The 15,478-nt window shown below is 39.6% G+C and overlaps 1 protein-coding gene across 2 annotated transcripts in view; it reads left to right on the top strand.

Moving 5' to 3' along the window:
* The window catches only part of rab28 (RAB28, member RAS oncogene family), a 243,845-nt gene that overhangs the window by 53,974 nt on the left and 174,393 nt on the right, over positions 1-15,478 (top strand). The gene's annotated exons all lie outside the window — the stretch shown is intronic.

Here is a 15,478-nt window from a genome sequence, read left to right as displayed (position 1 = left end):
GAATTCAAAGACGCCCCAAAAATCAGAGTGAAAAAATTATGTGGCAGGCTAGTCCATTTTGCCAAAATTTAATCGCAGCAACTCAAAATTGTACGCAGCACTTTGTATGGCCCCTGTGTTCTTGTATACATGCCTGACAACATCGGTGCATGCTTCTAATGAGATGACAGATGGTGTTGTGGGGGATCTCCTCCCAGATCTGGACCAGGGCATCACTGAGCTCCTGGACAGTCTGAGGTGCAACCTGGTGGCATTGGATGGACCAAAACATAATGTCCCAGAGGTGTTCTATTGGATTTAGGTCAGGAAAGTGTGGTGGCCAGTCAATGGTATCAATTCCTTCATCCTCCAGGAACTGCCTGCATACTCTCACCATATGAGGCCAGGAATTGTCGTGCACCAGGAGCCACTGTACCAGCATAGGGTCTGACAATGGGTCCAAGGATTTCATCCTGATACCTAATGGCAGCCAAGGTGCCTTTGTCAAGCCTGTAGCGGTCTGTGTGACCCTCCATGGATATGCCTCCCCAGACAATCATTAACCCACCACCAAACTGCTCATGCTGAATGATGTTACAGGCAGCATAATGTTCTCCATGGCTTCTCCAGACCCTTTCACTTCTGTCACGTGCTCAGGGTGAACCTGCTCTCATCTGTAAAAGCACAGGGCACCAGTGGTGCATCTGCCAATTCTGGTATTCTATGGCGAATGCCAATCGAGCTGCATGCTGCTGGGCAGTGAGCTCAGGGCCCATTAGAGGACATGGGGCCCTTGGGTCACCCTCATGAAGTCTTTCTGGTTGTTTGGTCAGAGACATTCACACCAGTGGCCTGCTGGAGGTCATTTTGTAGGGCTCTGGCAGTGCTCATCCTGTTCCTCCTTGCCCAAAGGAGCAGATACTGGTCCTGCTGATGGGTTATGGACCTTCTATGGCCCTCTCCAGCTCTCCTAGAGTAACTGCTTGTCTCCTAGAATCTCCTCCATGCGCTTGAGACTGTGCAGGGAGACACAGCAAACCTTCTGGCAATGACACGTATTGATGTGCCATCCTGGAGAAGTTGGACTACCTGTGCAACCTCTGTAGGGTCCAGGTATCGCCTCATGCTACCAGTAGTGACACTGACTGTAGCCAAATGCAAAACTAGTGAAGAAACAGTCAGAAAAGATGAGGAGGGAAAAATGTCAACCTGTTAAACCATTCCTGTTTTGGGGGGTAATCTCATTGTTGCCCCTCTAGTGCATCTGTTGTTAATTTCATTAACACCACAGCAGCTGAAACTGATTAACAACCCCCTCTGCTACTAAACTGACCAGATTAATATCCCATAACTTTCATTGACTTTATGCTATACTCTGATTAAAAAGTGTTCCTTTAATTCTTTTGAGCAGTATATATATATATATATATATGTATATGTATATGTGTGCGTAGGTATGTATGTGTGTGTACATGTATGTAGATATGTATATATATTTATGGATGTGTGTGTGTGTATATATATATATATATATATATATATATATATATATATATATATATATATATATATATACACATACATATATATACACATGTATATGGTGTGCTCCATAAAGGCAACCAAGTTTTATCATGAAAAATCCGCATTTAGGCAGCATAAAGTACAATGGTGGTCTTTTGGATAATGTTGCAGAGCAAGAATTGGAGGAGAATGAGGGCACAGCTAATGGATCAAATGATGGAAATTCATAAAGGAAGACTTTAATGTGGAGTTCAGACAGGAGGTAAGATGGGCACAAGGTGGCAGTGAAGAGTAACCAGATAGCTGGGCAACTACAGCAGAAGTGGTAAGGGAGACAGCTAGAAGGGTATGCTTGACATGACATCTGAACAGAGGAAGGAGGACAGAGAAACCTGGTGGTGAAATGGGGATGTACGGGAGAGTATACAGAGGAATAAGTTGGTGAAGAAGAAGTGGGATAGTCCGAGAGATGCAGTAATGAGATCATAGGTTTGCATCTCAGGTCCTCCCTGCATGGGCAGCACTTGGAGCAGTGAGTAATACACTATATAAATGTAGACTATTATTATTATTATTATTAAATATAAAAAAAGTAGACAGGGGTTCAAGGAGAAAAGGCATAACGTAAAGAGAGAGAGGTGGTGAAGGCTAAAATTAAGGTGTAGGATGAGTTGTATGAGAGGTTGGACACTAAAGAGGGAGAAAAGTACCTGTACTGATTGGCTAGACAGTGGGACTTAGCTGGTAAAGGTGAGCAGCAGATGAGGGTGATAAAGGATAATGATAGAAACATACTCACAAGTGAGAAGAAGGAATTGCATTGTATCTTTGTGGACCTAGAGAAAGTATATTACAGGGTGCCTAGAGAGGACTTGAGGTATTGTATGAGGAAGTCTGGAGCGGCAGAGAAGTATGTAAGACTGGTACAGAATATGCATGAGGGAAATGAGACAGTGGTGAGATATGTAGTAGGAGTGACGGATGCATTTAAGGTTGATGTGGGATTACATCAGGAATCAGCTCTGAGCCCTTTCTTATTTGCGATGAACGGGTTGACAGAGAAGTTTAGACAGGTGTCCCCTTGACCTATGATGTTTATGGATGACACTGTGATCTTTAATGAGAGTAGGAAGCAGGTTGGAGAGATATGCTCTAAAGAGGAGAGGAATGAAGGTCAGTAGGACCAAGACAGAAAACGTGTGTGAATGAGAGGGAGGTCAGAGGAATGGTGAGGATGCAGGAAGTACAGTTGGTGAAGATGGTTGAGTTTTAATAGTTGAGATCAACAGTATAGAGCACGGGTGTTGAACTCCAGTCCTCGAGGGCCACAGTGGCTGCAGGTTTTCATTTTAACCATCTTCTTCATTAGTGACAAGTTTTTGCTGCTAATTAACTTATTTTACTTTAGTTATAATTAACATCAATCAGGCCCCTTAGTTGTCTCTTTTTTCTTAATTAGCAGCCAAACAATAATGAGACACAAAACAAGCCGGCATATGACCAGCTAACCTGTGCCCATCACACAATATCTGAAAATAAAGAAAGATGATGGTCTCGGTAAGGTTGATCTCTCAGGTCACCAAAACATTTTCACAATGTTCTTAGAAAAAACAGAAAAATCAACTTTTTTGTAAATGTCTGCTGTTGCAGAATGATAGCAGCAACAAGCCATGGAATTAAATAATGGGTTTAATTAACAGCAAGAATCAGCTTCTCATTAAGAGACTGGTTGGAGTGAAATTGGTTGGAGTTTGAAATCCCAATTTAGCTGGTCATCTGTTGTCTCATTTCACATCTCATTTCTGTTTGGCTGTCATTTAATGAAGAAAGGAATAAATTTAGAGGACTGAATCGTTACAAACAGGGCTATTTAAATGAAGGGGAAAGAAGCAATGAAAACTGGTCACTGATTAGGAAAAGGGTTAGAATGAAAACCTGAAGCCACTGTGGCCCTCCAGGCCTGGAGTTCGACACCCCTGATAGAGTAATGTGGAGTGTGGGAGAGAGGTGAAGAGTGGAGTGCAGGCAGGGTGGAATGGGTGGAGAAGAGTGTCAGAGTGATTTGTGACAGCTGAGTACCAGCAAGAGTGAAACGAAAGATTTCTAAGATAGTAGTGAGACCAGCTATGTTACTTTATATGGGTTGGAGAAAGTGGCACTGACAAAAAGACCAGAGACAGAGCTGGAGGTGGCAGAATTAAAGACGTCAAGGTTTGCATTAGGTGTGATGAGGATGGACAGGATTAGGAACAAGTACATTAGAGGGTCAGCTCAGGTTGGACGTATTGGAGACAAAGTGAGAGAGGACATGCAAGTGATGGGTGTAAAAGAGCAAGATGTAGAGGACAGGAAGATATGGAAATAGATGATCCACTATGTAGACCCCTAACAGGAGCAACCAAAAGAAGAAGAAAGAAAGTTGCCATTAATAGTTTATTAACCGTCAATCCTTTTTTATATATGAGCATAAGAACACATAAATAAATGTTTTATGCAAGTAGAAATACTGACAATCTGTATTTGCATAGCTTTCAAACTAATACATGAAACACCATAATTGTTTAAAATTGGTATGTAACATATCATGGTACTTAGAATTTTTAAGTTCAAATAGGGGAAAGGCACTGTTACTAGTATTATATTGAGTTAGCATATTGACCCACAATCCCGGTTCTTGAGGCTATCATTATAATGTAGTATAATTTAGTGTGGATGAGTTGCAGGTCATGCGCCTGTTCAAATAGTTTTAATCATCAGTTTTGGTACATTATTACTGTGGATATTAATAAAATACTTCTTGCACAAAATAATATTAAAATGTGTAAAAGTTATTTACCATATATTTTTGTAATGTTTGTATGTCATCTTTTAATTAGTTTTTACTTCTAAAATGTCATCATAGACAAGGAATATTCTTTATCTTAAATTAAAAATTTGCAAACTAAATTAAGTCTTTTTGAATGCATTGATTTGCTGAAAACCTGTTCACATCTTTGGTACTATTTTATATTGTAAGAAAATGTTTACATAAAATACAGAAAAATTACAGCTTATTACAGATAATTCAAATTAATTATAATCAATTAATGAATCAGTAACCCATGAATTAGTAATACAGTTTTACCCATTGCTTTAGTATGTAGCAAACACATTTCAGAATTATGAGTAAATGCAAAATTGGTATGAATCTTAGATCAGCTTGACCCTTTCTTAGTTGAAGGGTGACCCAATTGGTGATACAGATGTTTTAGCTGACTTTACCCTTTAGTAATCCTTAAAGGGACAGGTCTTTATGGCTGATTGCCAGGTGCCCATTCTAGCAGCTGAGAAAGAGATTTCCCTCCCCTTATCTTGACCATAAATGTGCATCCTAACCTACAAGTAGGGAAAGTGTTCTGCAGCTTATTGACTCAGGAGGAGGTTGTGGTTTTGTTTTCTCTCTCCATGGCACCCATCATACACTTCCTGGTAAGATTGCAGGCACACTATCACTTGTCAGATCACCAGCCCTCCAGCACCCTGGAGGAACATTACATGTTTCAAACCATGGTGCCAATGTTTCTTTTCATCTTGCGCACCGGAACATACTGCATCTGTGTGTGTGTGTGTGTGTGTGTCTATCTGTCTGTGTGTCACAGTTTTTTGAGGATTGTCTAGAGCTAAAACACCAAATTCGAAACTTAAGCCTGTTATAAGATGATGATGTGCTAATTAGTGTTTGAGCCAAGTCGTGCAAAAGAAAGAAGCAATCAAGAGGAACAAATGCTGTAATTCTGCATCATTGAATAAATATGCTCAGGTCCAAAGTGTTTTTGGGGACTTTACCTCTTCCCTTTATCAACATTATGCTTCCTTTGCTACTTGCAGCCTGTTGCCAGCCAAGTGCCTGTTGATAGTAATAAATACTGAGACTTGAATGCATCCATAAGGTTACTTTTCTGTTATTTACAGTATTCAAAGAATTGCAGAAACAGATTTATTCAAATATCTTTATCATTTTGATTAATTATTAATTATTTTTGATAACTGACAGCTAAGACAGATGGAAGAAGTGTTTTTTATCCTGCCTATTAGCACTCCTGTAGTTTTTGCAAATTACAGTGCAACCTTTCTAGAAGTAAGTAACATTTTCTATGAAAGGCTTTTTTTCTTAATAAAATGGATAGCATATGAAGTGGCTAGGTCTCTGTTTTTAGTTCCATTTTGGCTGCTTAGCACTTAAAATTGGATTGACCAATGAACCAAATATACTTTACAGGGTGACTGCTGTATCCCGTGGTGGTTGAGCTTTAGACCAATATAAACTATACTCTGTGTAGTCCTCATTTTATGGATGAGAAGAACGTATTTATTTTGATTTATTTATTTATTTTTTGACTCTGCACAGAAAACCTTTCATACTTGTTGCTTCTACCTTACTTTAAAATCTCATTAATTCTATTGAGTCCTATGCTGTTTGATTAGGGTACAAATGCTATGTTTAGCTTAACCAATAGTTTTTCCACATCAGACCTTCACTCTTGAAGTTATGAACAAAAGTAAATTAGAGGAAAAAAAGCAGAGTTTTGGTCTGTTTCAAAGAATCAGGACATTTTCTTCATATTGATTCAGGGAATCGTTAAACTTTCTTAATGTCCTCCATAGTATACAATGCCAATTTTATAAATTCAGTTATGTTTATTAATGAAGGAGTTACACATCACTGGCTGTAATTAACTTTGTAACCTTCAATCCACAAAAGTACATAATATTATAAAATGAGAAAAAAAACCTTGGGAAAATTCTTAGTGTACCAGAACCAAATTTAAAAGGCTATGTTTTTACTTTTTGCATACACATAATGAAAATAGATTAAATGAACTGAATATCCTTTGTAATGTGCTAATCTTTATTACTGCTGTAACTATTGTTTACTTAGAGGTATGAAAGCAAAAGGTGGTGTTAACAGTAGAGACATATGTTTCTTCAAGGTGGTGTTCATATTTGCACTTTAAAAACAAAATGTGCTTAAATCTATGCATTTTCTCGTGTCCAGTTTAATTTTCTAGGGAATTTGGGCATATTTATATAATAGCAGTTTATACAGATCCAGATATAGTTGTTGTCTCCCTAATGGCAAACCTCCAAAAATATTTCTGATAAACCAAAGAATGTATTTTTGGACTTCATCTCTTGTTTTTCACTTTCTTAGAAATGCACAAGGCGTCTTTTAGCTCTACTTAACCACTTTATTTTGCAACTGCCTGCAATATAAAACATAGACTGAAGTAAAAGAAAGTTTGTGTGTAGTCATTTAAGATTGTGAAGAGCATAGAATCATGTGAAAAAGAAAGTACACCCTGTTACAGTTCTATGGTTTTATGTATCAGGACATAATAAAAAAAAAATGGTCTTTACCAGGTTCTAAAATTATTTAAATCTAACCTCAGGTGTAAAACAACACACAACAGATTTCACAGTGTCATTATTTATTTAACAAAAATGAAGCCAAAATAGAGAAGCCATGTGTGAAAACTAAGTACACCCCAAGATTCAATAGCTTGTAGAACCACCTTTAGCAACAGTAACTGTAAGTAATTGTTTTCTTTATAACTTTATCAGTCTCTCACATTGTGGAGGAATTTTGTCCCACTGTTCTTTATAATGTTGCTTGTGTTTATTGAGTTTTGCACTCATTTGTTTATGCACAGCTCTGTTAAGGAACTGCCACAGCATTTCAGTCGGGTTGAGGTCTGGACTTTGCCTGGGCTTTTACAACACCGTGATTCATTTCTTTTTTAGCTGTTTTGTTGTAGATTTGCTGGTGTGCTTGGGATCATTGTCCTGTTGGATGACCCAATTTCTGTGGGCTTTAGCTGCTGGACAGAGGGCCTCACATTTGACTTTAGAATACTTTGGTATACAGTCCATGGTCAACTCAGTGACCGCAAGGTGCCAAAATCTGGTAGATCGCAAAGGGAGTGCAGGTAGATCTCGTTGCATTAAAAAAAAAACCTTTTAAATGTTAGTCTATCATATATCCTCCCTATGGCATTTAGCACTTGATTGAGGTTCGATCCCCGATGATGGGTGCAGTGGAGTGTATACGCCTGATGAGCCCAAAATAATACTCTTTGCATTATTTGACAGTTAACTACGTAACATTCTATGATCTGCTTCTCGCAACTGAGAGGGCACCCGTGGCGGATGTCTGCCGACTTGCAGACCAACCACACACGTTAACTGGTAGGTAACCGCCCATACAATCAAAATCAAATTCTGATTCAGACTTCGAATGCTATGCATATAAATATATATAAATATAAATATATATATATATCGTATATCTTCCAATAGTAGCCCCGGCGTTTATTCAAAAAATTATTCGGACGGCCCGGCGTTTAAAAGAGACCGGCGGTTGTTGGAGACCGGCTATTATTAAGCCTCGCAGACGGAATGATGTTGGGTAAATGGGGTTCATTTGGCAGTAAAATACGGTATGGTACCGTATTTACGGTCACAAAATGTAGGCAACAACACCGGATGAACATTTCAAGATTTAATGAAATTATCAGTACAGCAGTACGGTCTTATTAAAGCAGTATACAGTACGGTACTACCGTAAGCATGAAAAACAGGTACGGTAGACGTCAACTTTCTTGCCAATGATGCCACCAGCACTGGCCTGCACCAGTCTGAATTTCGCACGAAAGCGTGCATCAGCCCGACAAGTCCCCTGCGGAACATAAGGAAATGCAATAAGCTCCAAACTCACGCATATACGTATACATTACGACATGAGATTGGATAAGATACAATAAAGTACAGTACTTACCATCTACTCGTCGTCTGAATAGGTAATGATTGCTTCATTATTTGTGAGTTCTTCTTCATCTTCATCTTCTTGTGATGGCAATACAGGTACTCCCATTACTTGTTGTCGTGCAGTAATCAGTTTTATCAGGATTAATGTGTCGAAGATGGCATTTTCGTGTTCTTCCCGCCACCTCTGCCCTCCCTGTGGGGTTATGATTGACGTGGAGCGAAAGGGCAAAATGTACACAAAGAAATTTCTTTTGACTTTCTTGCTTCCTTCATACCTTATGATTCACTGCAGGAGGGCGTAGCCCAGGTGGTACAAAAAGAGGATTAGCGCACGAAAAGGCGGTGGGTCATTGGAGATTGGCGCTTATTACAGACCAGAGCTTAAAGGAGACCAGCTACTATTAGAGACCGCGCCTATCTGTCGCGACATCATTGGGAACGGGCATCAATAAGAAGCCGCCACTACTAGAAAGATATACGGTACTGTATATATACAGGTGCTGGTCATAAAATTAGAATATCATGACAAAGTTGATTTATTTCAGTAATTCCATTCAAAAAGTGAAACTTGTATATTAGATTCATTCATTACACACAGACTGATGTATTTCAAATGTTTATTTCTTTTAATTTTGATGATTATAACTGAAAACTAATGAAAGTCCCAAATTCAGCTGACTTAACAGTTGTCCAAAAGATGACCATTGACACCTTGCACAAGGAGGGCAAGACACAAAAGGTCATTGCTAAAGAGGCTGGCTGTTCACAGAGCTCTGTGTCCAAGCACATTAATATAGAGGCGAAGGGAAGGACAAGATGTGGTAGAAAAAAGTGTACAAACAATAGGGATAACCGCACCCTGGAGAGGATTGTGAAACAAAATCCATTCAAAACTGTGGGGGAGATTCACAAAGAGTGGACTGCAGCTGGAGTTAGTGCTTCAAGAACCACCATGCACAGACGTATGCAAGACATGGGTTTCAGCTGTCGCATTCCTTGTGTCAAACCACTCTTGAACAAGAGACAGGTCAGAAGCGTCTTGCCTGGGCTAAAGACAAAACTGCTGCTGAGTGGTCCAATGTTATGTTCTCAGATGAAATTAAATTTTGCATTTCCTTTGGAAATCAAGGTCCCAGAGTCTGGAGGAAGAGAGGAGAGGCACAGAATCCACGTTGCTTGAGGTCCAGTGTAAAGTTTCCACAGTCAGTAATGGTTTGGGGTGCCATGTCATCTGCTGGTGTTGGTCCATTGTGTTTTCTGAGGTCCAAGATCAACACAGCCGTCTACCAGGAAGTTTTAGAGCACTTCATGCTTCCTGCTGCTGACAAACTTTATGGAGATGCAGATTTCATTTTCCAACAGGACCTGGCACCTGCACAAAATGCCAAAGCTACCAGTACCCGGTTTAAGGACCATGGTATCCCTGTTCTTGATTGGCCAGCAAACTCGCCTGACCTTAACCCCATAGAAAATCTATGGGGTATTGTGAAGAGGAAGATGCAATACGCCAGACCCAACAATTCAGAAGAGCTGAAGGCCACTATCAGAGCAACATGGGCTCTCATAACACCTGAGCAGTGCCACAGACTGATCGACTCTATGCCACGCCGCATTGCTGCAGTAATCCAGGCCAAAGGAGCCCCAACTAAATATTGAATGCTGTACATGCTCATACTTTTCATGTTCATACACCTTTCAGTTGGCCAACATTTCTAAAAATCCTTTTTTTGCATTGGTATTAATTGATATTCTAATTTTCTGAGATAATGAATTTGGGACTTTCATTAGTTGTCAGTTATAATCATCAAAATTAAAATAAATAAACATTTGAAATACATCAGTCTGTGTGTAATGAATGAATCTAATATACAAGTTTCACTTTTTGAATGGAATTACTGAAATAAATCAACTTTGTCAGGATATTCTAATTTTATGACCAGCACCTGTATATACACTGTATATGTATGTATATATATATATATATATATATATATATATATATATATATATATATATATATATATATATATATATATATATATACACGCTGTATATACACTGTGTGTGTGTATATATATATAATTTTTAATGTAGTCAGATCATTTCAACCTGGTCATTTTACAAGTAGCTTGCAAGCCGAAAAAGTGTGGGTACCCCTGGTATAAGGTGTTTTCTGCTGATATGCAGTATTATATGCAGTAATTGGTTTTTGCCATCCCAATGCCTCCCACGTTGTTGGCTGCCTGCCTATATAAGACCGTCCGTCGATCCGGTCTCTACATTCCCTTCCTTGCTTTGCCACGGGATTCACGTCTCCCTACTGATAACTACAGCCTTTTTGTTTAATCCACGGCTTCTCCACTGTTTTATTGTTCATTTATTACGATTATAGCTATTGTTTAGGTATTTTAGACTTACTTCACATTGTTCAGGTACCCATTTCCTTTATCATTCCAATCGTACCCCCATTAACATGTCTATCGAGGTGATCACCATCGATCAAAGAACTGTCACTTACCGAGTGGTTTCCATGCCCAGAGATGGCACCTACCTTTTCCATTCTCTTTGTTACATATTGCACTGCCATATCAGGCTCACTCTTGATATCCGGAGGAACATTGTGTCTTATGTATTGAATGACTGGGACAGGTTCAAGGTGTGGACTGATGACGGTACAGGAGATAATTATTCTAAACAGGAGCACTATAAGAGTGAATTGTTCAGTTGTCGCTTTCAAGTGTACCGAAATGGCCAAGTATTTTACACCTTTTGACAACCGCCAATGCCTCTTAAACATCTTAGATTGACAGGTGACGATTTCAGTAGTGGACACTTTGATGTTTATGAATGTTTAAACTCTCAAAAGCTGGATGTAAAGTTATTGATGAAACCGGTTGTATAATTACAACGCTTGACAGATGCCGAATGTCTCTTCAACACAAGTCCTACAAATACCGTCGTAATTGAAACAAACCATGAAACTCAAACCGATTATGACAGCAGCAATCCAAGCTGTGAGATTTGAAACAAGATTACTGTTCACATGGCCAACTGTACATTGCATGCTCTCAAGAGTAAGCTCAGCGCACAGCTTGGTCATATTACAACCGGAGTGCCGAACTCACAATGTGGTATACAAAGAGATTCTTAACAAATAATTATTGGTATCTTTTCCCTCAGTTTAAAAAGGTTTCATTTTCTTCTTAATAAAAATTTTAAGGCAGTATTTCGCCGCTGCGAAGCGTGGGTATTTTGCTAGTATATATATAATACACACACAGGGTGAGTCAAAATTATGTTCATTTGAATGGCAGAATCTATTCACAAAACATACTTCATACAGTATGTGCAAGATGATTTACAGGAATGTCTCCATCATATTTGCCTGAGGCTGTGTTTGGTGAGTTGTTGATGTCTTGCTTGCGCTTGCTGTCTTGCATGCCCTTAGTGAATTATATATATAGATGAACATATGGTTTTTACTTTGCGGATTTTCACCTTTTGAGGGGGGTTTTGGAACGCAACCCCCGTGATCAAGGAGGGATCACTGTAGTAATAAAATAAATGTACCATAGCATAGACTAAAGGCTATATCACATTTGGTGACTATTACAGCGATTTTCAGTCGTGATCTTTATTTACATAATGTAAAGCTGATCGTGTACCTGTTAACCTGTTCGTACAAGACTAGCTCTGAAAAGCAGCATGCTATTGGTCCTCACATAAACGGCAACACATGACTAAGCTGGAAGGTCAGCATCCAGTCGCTGTATGTAACATGGGCACTGATGTTCAGTTATGTAAATTGACATGGTCTGGCGACAAGATCAGCAACTATGGTCTGCAAACCTGACATACCTCATGACTAGTAGTTGCATAATGCAACATCGATTAAGCAGCTGTTATGTCAGTTGCCACAGGCATTTCCTTACATTTCAGTATCTCCTGCTCTTCCTATGTAAATGCTACTAACCCAGGAAATTGTCAGGTCTTTCTGATATGTCTGACGGCAGAAATGTGGATGAATTTGATTTAGAATTTCTCATGTGGGTCTCACAGAGAATCAATTTACCTTCTCATTTGCCTTATATTGTTGACTGTGTGGGCAGCAAAGCTAAGGTGAAGACAATGATTATTCTAGGGTCTGCTGTGTATAAACAACTATACTTGTCATTACAGTAATCATTTTACTAAATACCAAAATGAAATGCACAAAGACACAATATTAAATCTTGCTTTCAGAAAATTTGATATGGAGTAACTGATATATAAATACATTCTTCTTCTTCTTAACATACATGCTATTATCATGTCCTATAATCAAATTCTGGCCCTGTCTATGTGAAGCTTTAAGCATTGTCTCAGTGCCTCTTATATTCCTATGATGTGCAGCTTAGGTTAATGTAATTTACTTTTTGATTATTTTTTTCTTTAATTAATGATTTGAAAACTAAATGAAAGGTTTCTAATTTTACCAGACTGTAAATTGCTTCTGGTAGGAGTAAAATGAAAAAAAAAATTATCATAGGTAACTAAATTTGCTTTTGTTTAATTATTACAATAGCCTCTCAACACTAATTTGATTGACAAGTTAGAGTTGTACATTCAAGAGTTTTTTTAATTGTCAATACCAAGTAAAAGATAATAGATTGTATTTTTTATTTCTGCTATAGGCAGAGACCGTTTCTAGTTATCTTAATTTTTCAATCTATACGTTTTTTGCACTTACCTAATCCAGTTTAATGTCAAGGGATCTCGGAACTTATTATAGAAACATCTGTTGCAAAGCATAGACCAGTCTTCTGGTCATTCATTTGCACTAAGATAATTTAGTGTCCTTAACATGCATGTCCATCACACCAGTACATCAGTCTAATATAAGAAAATTACATGGTCTGGCAACTTATGTTATAGTCATAAGGTTAATCTTCCTCTTCTTTCGGCTGCTCCCGTTAGGGGTTGCCACAGCGGATCATCTTCTTCCATATGTTTCTGTCCTCTTCATCTTGTTCTGTTACGCCCATGACCTGCATGTCCTCTCTTACCACATCCATAAACCTTCACTTAGGCCTTCCCCTTTCCTCAAAGCTTTATCCTTAGCATCCTTTTTCCATTATACCCAGCATCTCTCCTCTGCACATGTCCAAACCAACGCAATCTTGCCTCTCTGACTTTGTCTCCCAAACATCCAACTTGAGCTGACCCTCTAATGTACCCAAAGCAAATCTTAGCATCTTTAACTCTGCCACCTCCAGCTCTGTCTCCTGCTTTCTGATTAGTGCCACAGTGTCCAACCCATATAACATAGCTGGTCTCATTACCATCCTGTAGACCTTCCCTTTCACTCTTGCTGATACCCATTTGTCACAAATTATTCCTGACGCTCATCTCCACCCATTCCACCCTGTTTGCACTCTCTTTTCACCTCTCTTCCACAGTCCCCATTACTCTGTACTGTTGATCCCAAGTATTTAAACTCATCCACCTTCGCCAACTCCACTCCCTGCATCCTCACCATTCCACTAATCTCCCTCTTATTCACACACATGTATTCTGTCTTGTTCCTACTGACCTTCATTCCTTTCCTCTCTAAAGCATATCTCCACCTCTCCAGGGTCTCCTCAACCTGCTCCCTACTATCGCTACAGATCACAATGTCATCAGCAAACATCACAGTCCATGGGGACTCCTGTCTAATCTCGTCTGTCAACCTGTCTATCACCTTTGCAAATAAGAAAGGGCTCAGAGCTGATCCCTGATGTAATCCCACCTCCACGTTGAATGCCTCCATCGCTCCTACTGCAGACCTCAACACTGTCACACTTCCCTTGTACATATCCTGTATAACTCTTCCGTACATCTCTGCCACTCCCGACTTCCTCATACAAAACCACAGCTCCTCTCGAGGCACCATGTCATATGCTTTCTCCAAGTCCACAAAGACTCAATGCAACTCCTTCTGGCCTTCTCTAAACTTCTCAATCAACATCCTCAGAGCAAATACTGCATCTGTGGTGCTCTTTCTTGGCAGGAAACCATACTGCTGCTCACTAATCATCACCTTACTTCTTAACCTAGTTTCCACTACTCTTTCCCATAACTTCATGCTGTGGCTCATCAATTTTATTCCCCTGTAGTTACTGCAGTCCTGCACATCCCCCTTATTCTTAAATATCGGCACCAGTACACTTCTCCACTCCTCAGGCATCCTCTCACTTTCCAAGATTCCATTAAACAATCTGGTTAAAAACTCCACTGCCATCTCTCCTAAACACCTCCATGCTTCCATAGGTATGTCATCCGGACCAACAGCCTTTCCATTTTTCATCCTCTTCACAGCTGTCCTTACTTCATCCTTGCTAATCTGTTGCAGTTCCTGATTCACTATCTCCACATCATCCAACCTCTTCTCGCTCTCATTCTCTTCATTCATCAGCCTCTCAAAGTACTCTTTCCGTCTGCTCAACACACTCTCCTTGCTTGTGAGTACGTTTCCATCTTTATCCTTTATCACCCTAACCTGCTGCACATCTTTTCCCAGCTCGGCCCCTCTGTCTAACCAATCGGTACAGGTCCTTTTCTCCCTCCTTAGTGTCAAACCTCTCATACAACTCATCATATGCCTTTTCTTTAGAATTTGCCACCTCTCTCTTCACCTTTCGCCTTATTTCCTTGCACTCTTGTCTACTTTCTGCATCTCTCTGACTATCCCACTTCTTCTTTGCCATCCTCTTCCTCTGTATTTCCTCATTCCACCACCAGGTTTTCTTTTCCTCCTTCCTCTTTCCAGATGTCATGCCAGGCACCCTTCTTGCTGTTACCCTTACTACATCTGCTGTAGTTTCCCAGCTGTCTGGTAACTCTTCACTGCCACCCAGTGCCTGTCTCACCTCCTCCCTAAACTCAACCTTGCAGTCTTCCTTTTTCAACTTCCACCATTTGATCCTTGGCTCTGCCCTCACTCTTTTCCTCTTCTTGATCTCCAACGTCATCCTACAGACCACCATCCTATGCTGCTTAACTACACTTTCCCCTGCCACCACTTTGCAGTCTTCAATCTCCTTCAGATCAACTCTTCTGCATAGGATGTAATCTACCTGTGTGCATATTCCTCCACTCTTGTACGTAACACTATGTTCCTCCCTCTTCTTAAAATATGTATTCACCACAG

This window comes from Polypterus senegalus, chromosome 4 (assembly GCF_016835505.1).
Source record: "Polypterus senegalus isolate Bchr_013 chromosome 4, ASM1683550v1, whole genome shotgun sequence".
NCBI classification, from domain to species: domain Eukaryota; kingdom Metazoa; phylum Chordata; class Cladistia; order Polypteriformes; family Polypteridae; genus Polypterus; species Polypterus senegalus.
Note: the sequence above shows the minus strand (reverse complement) of the source record. Positions and strands in the feature narration are given on the sequence as shown.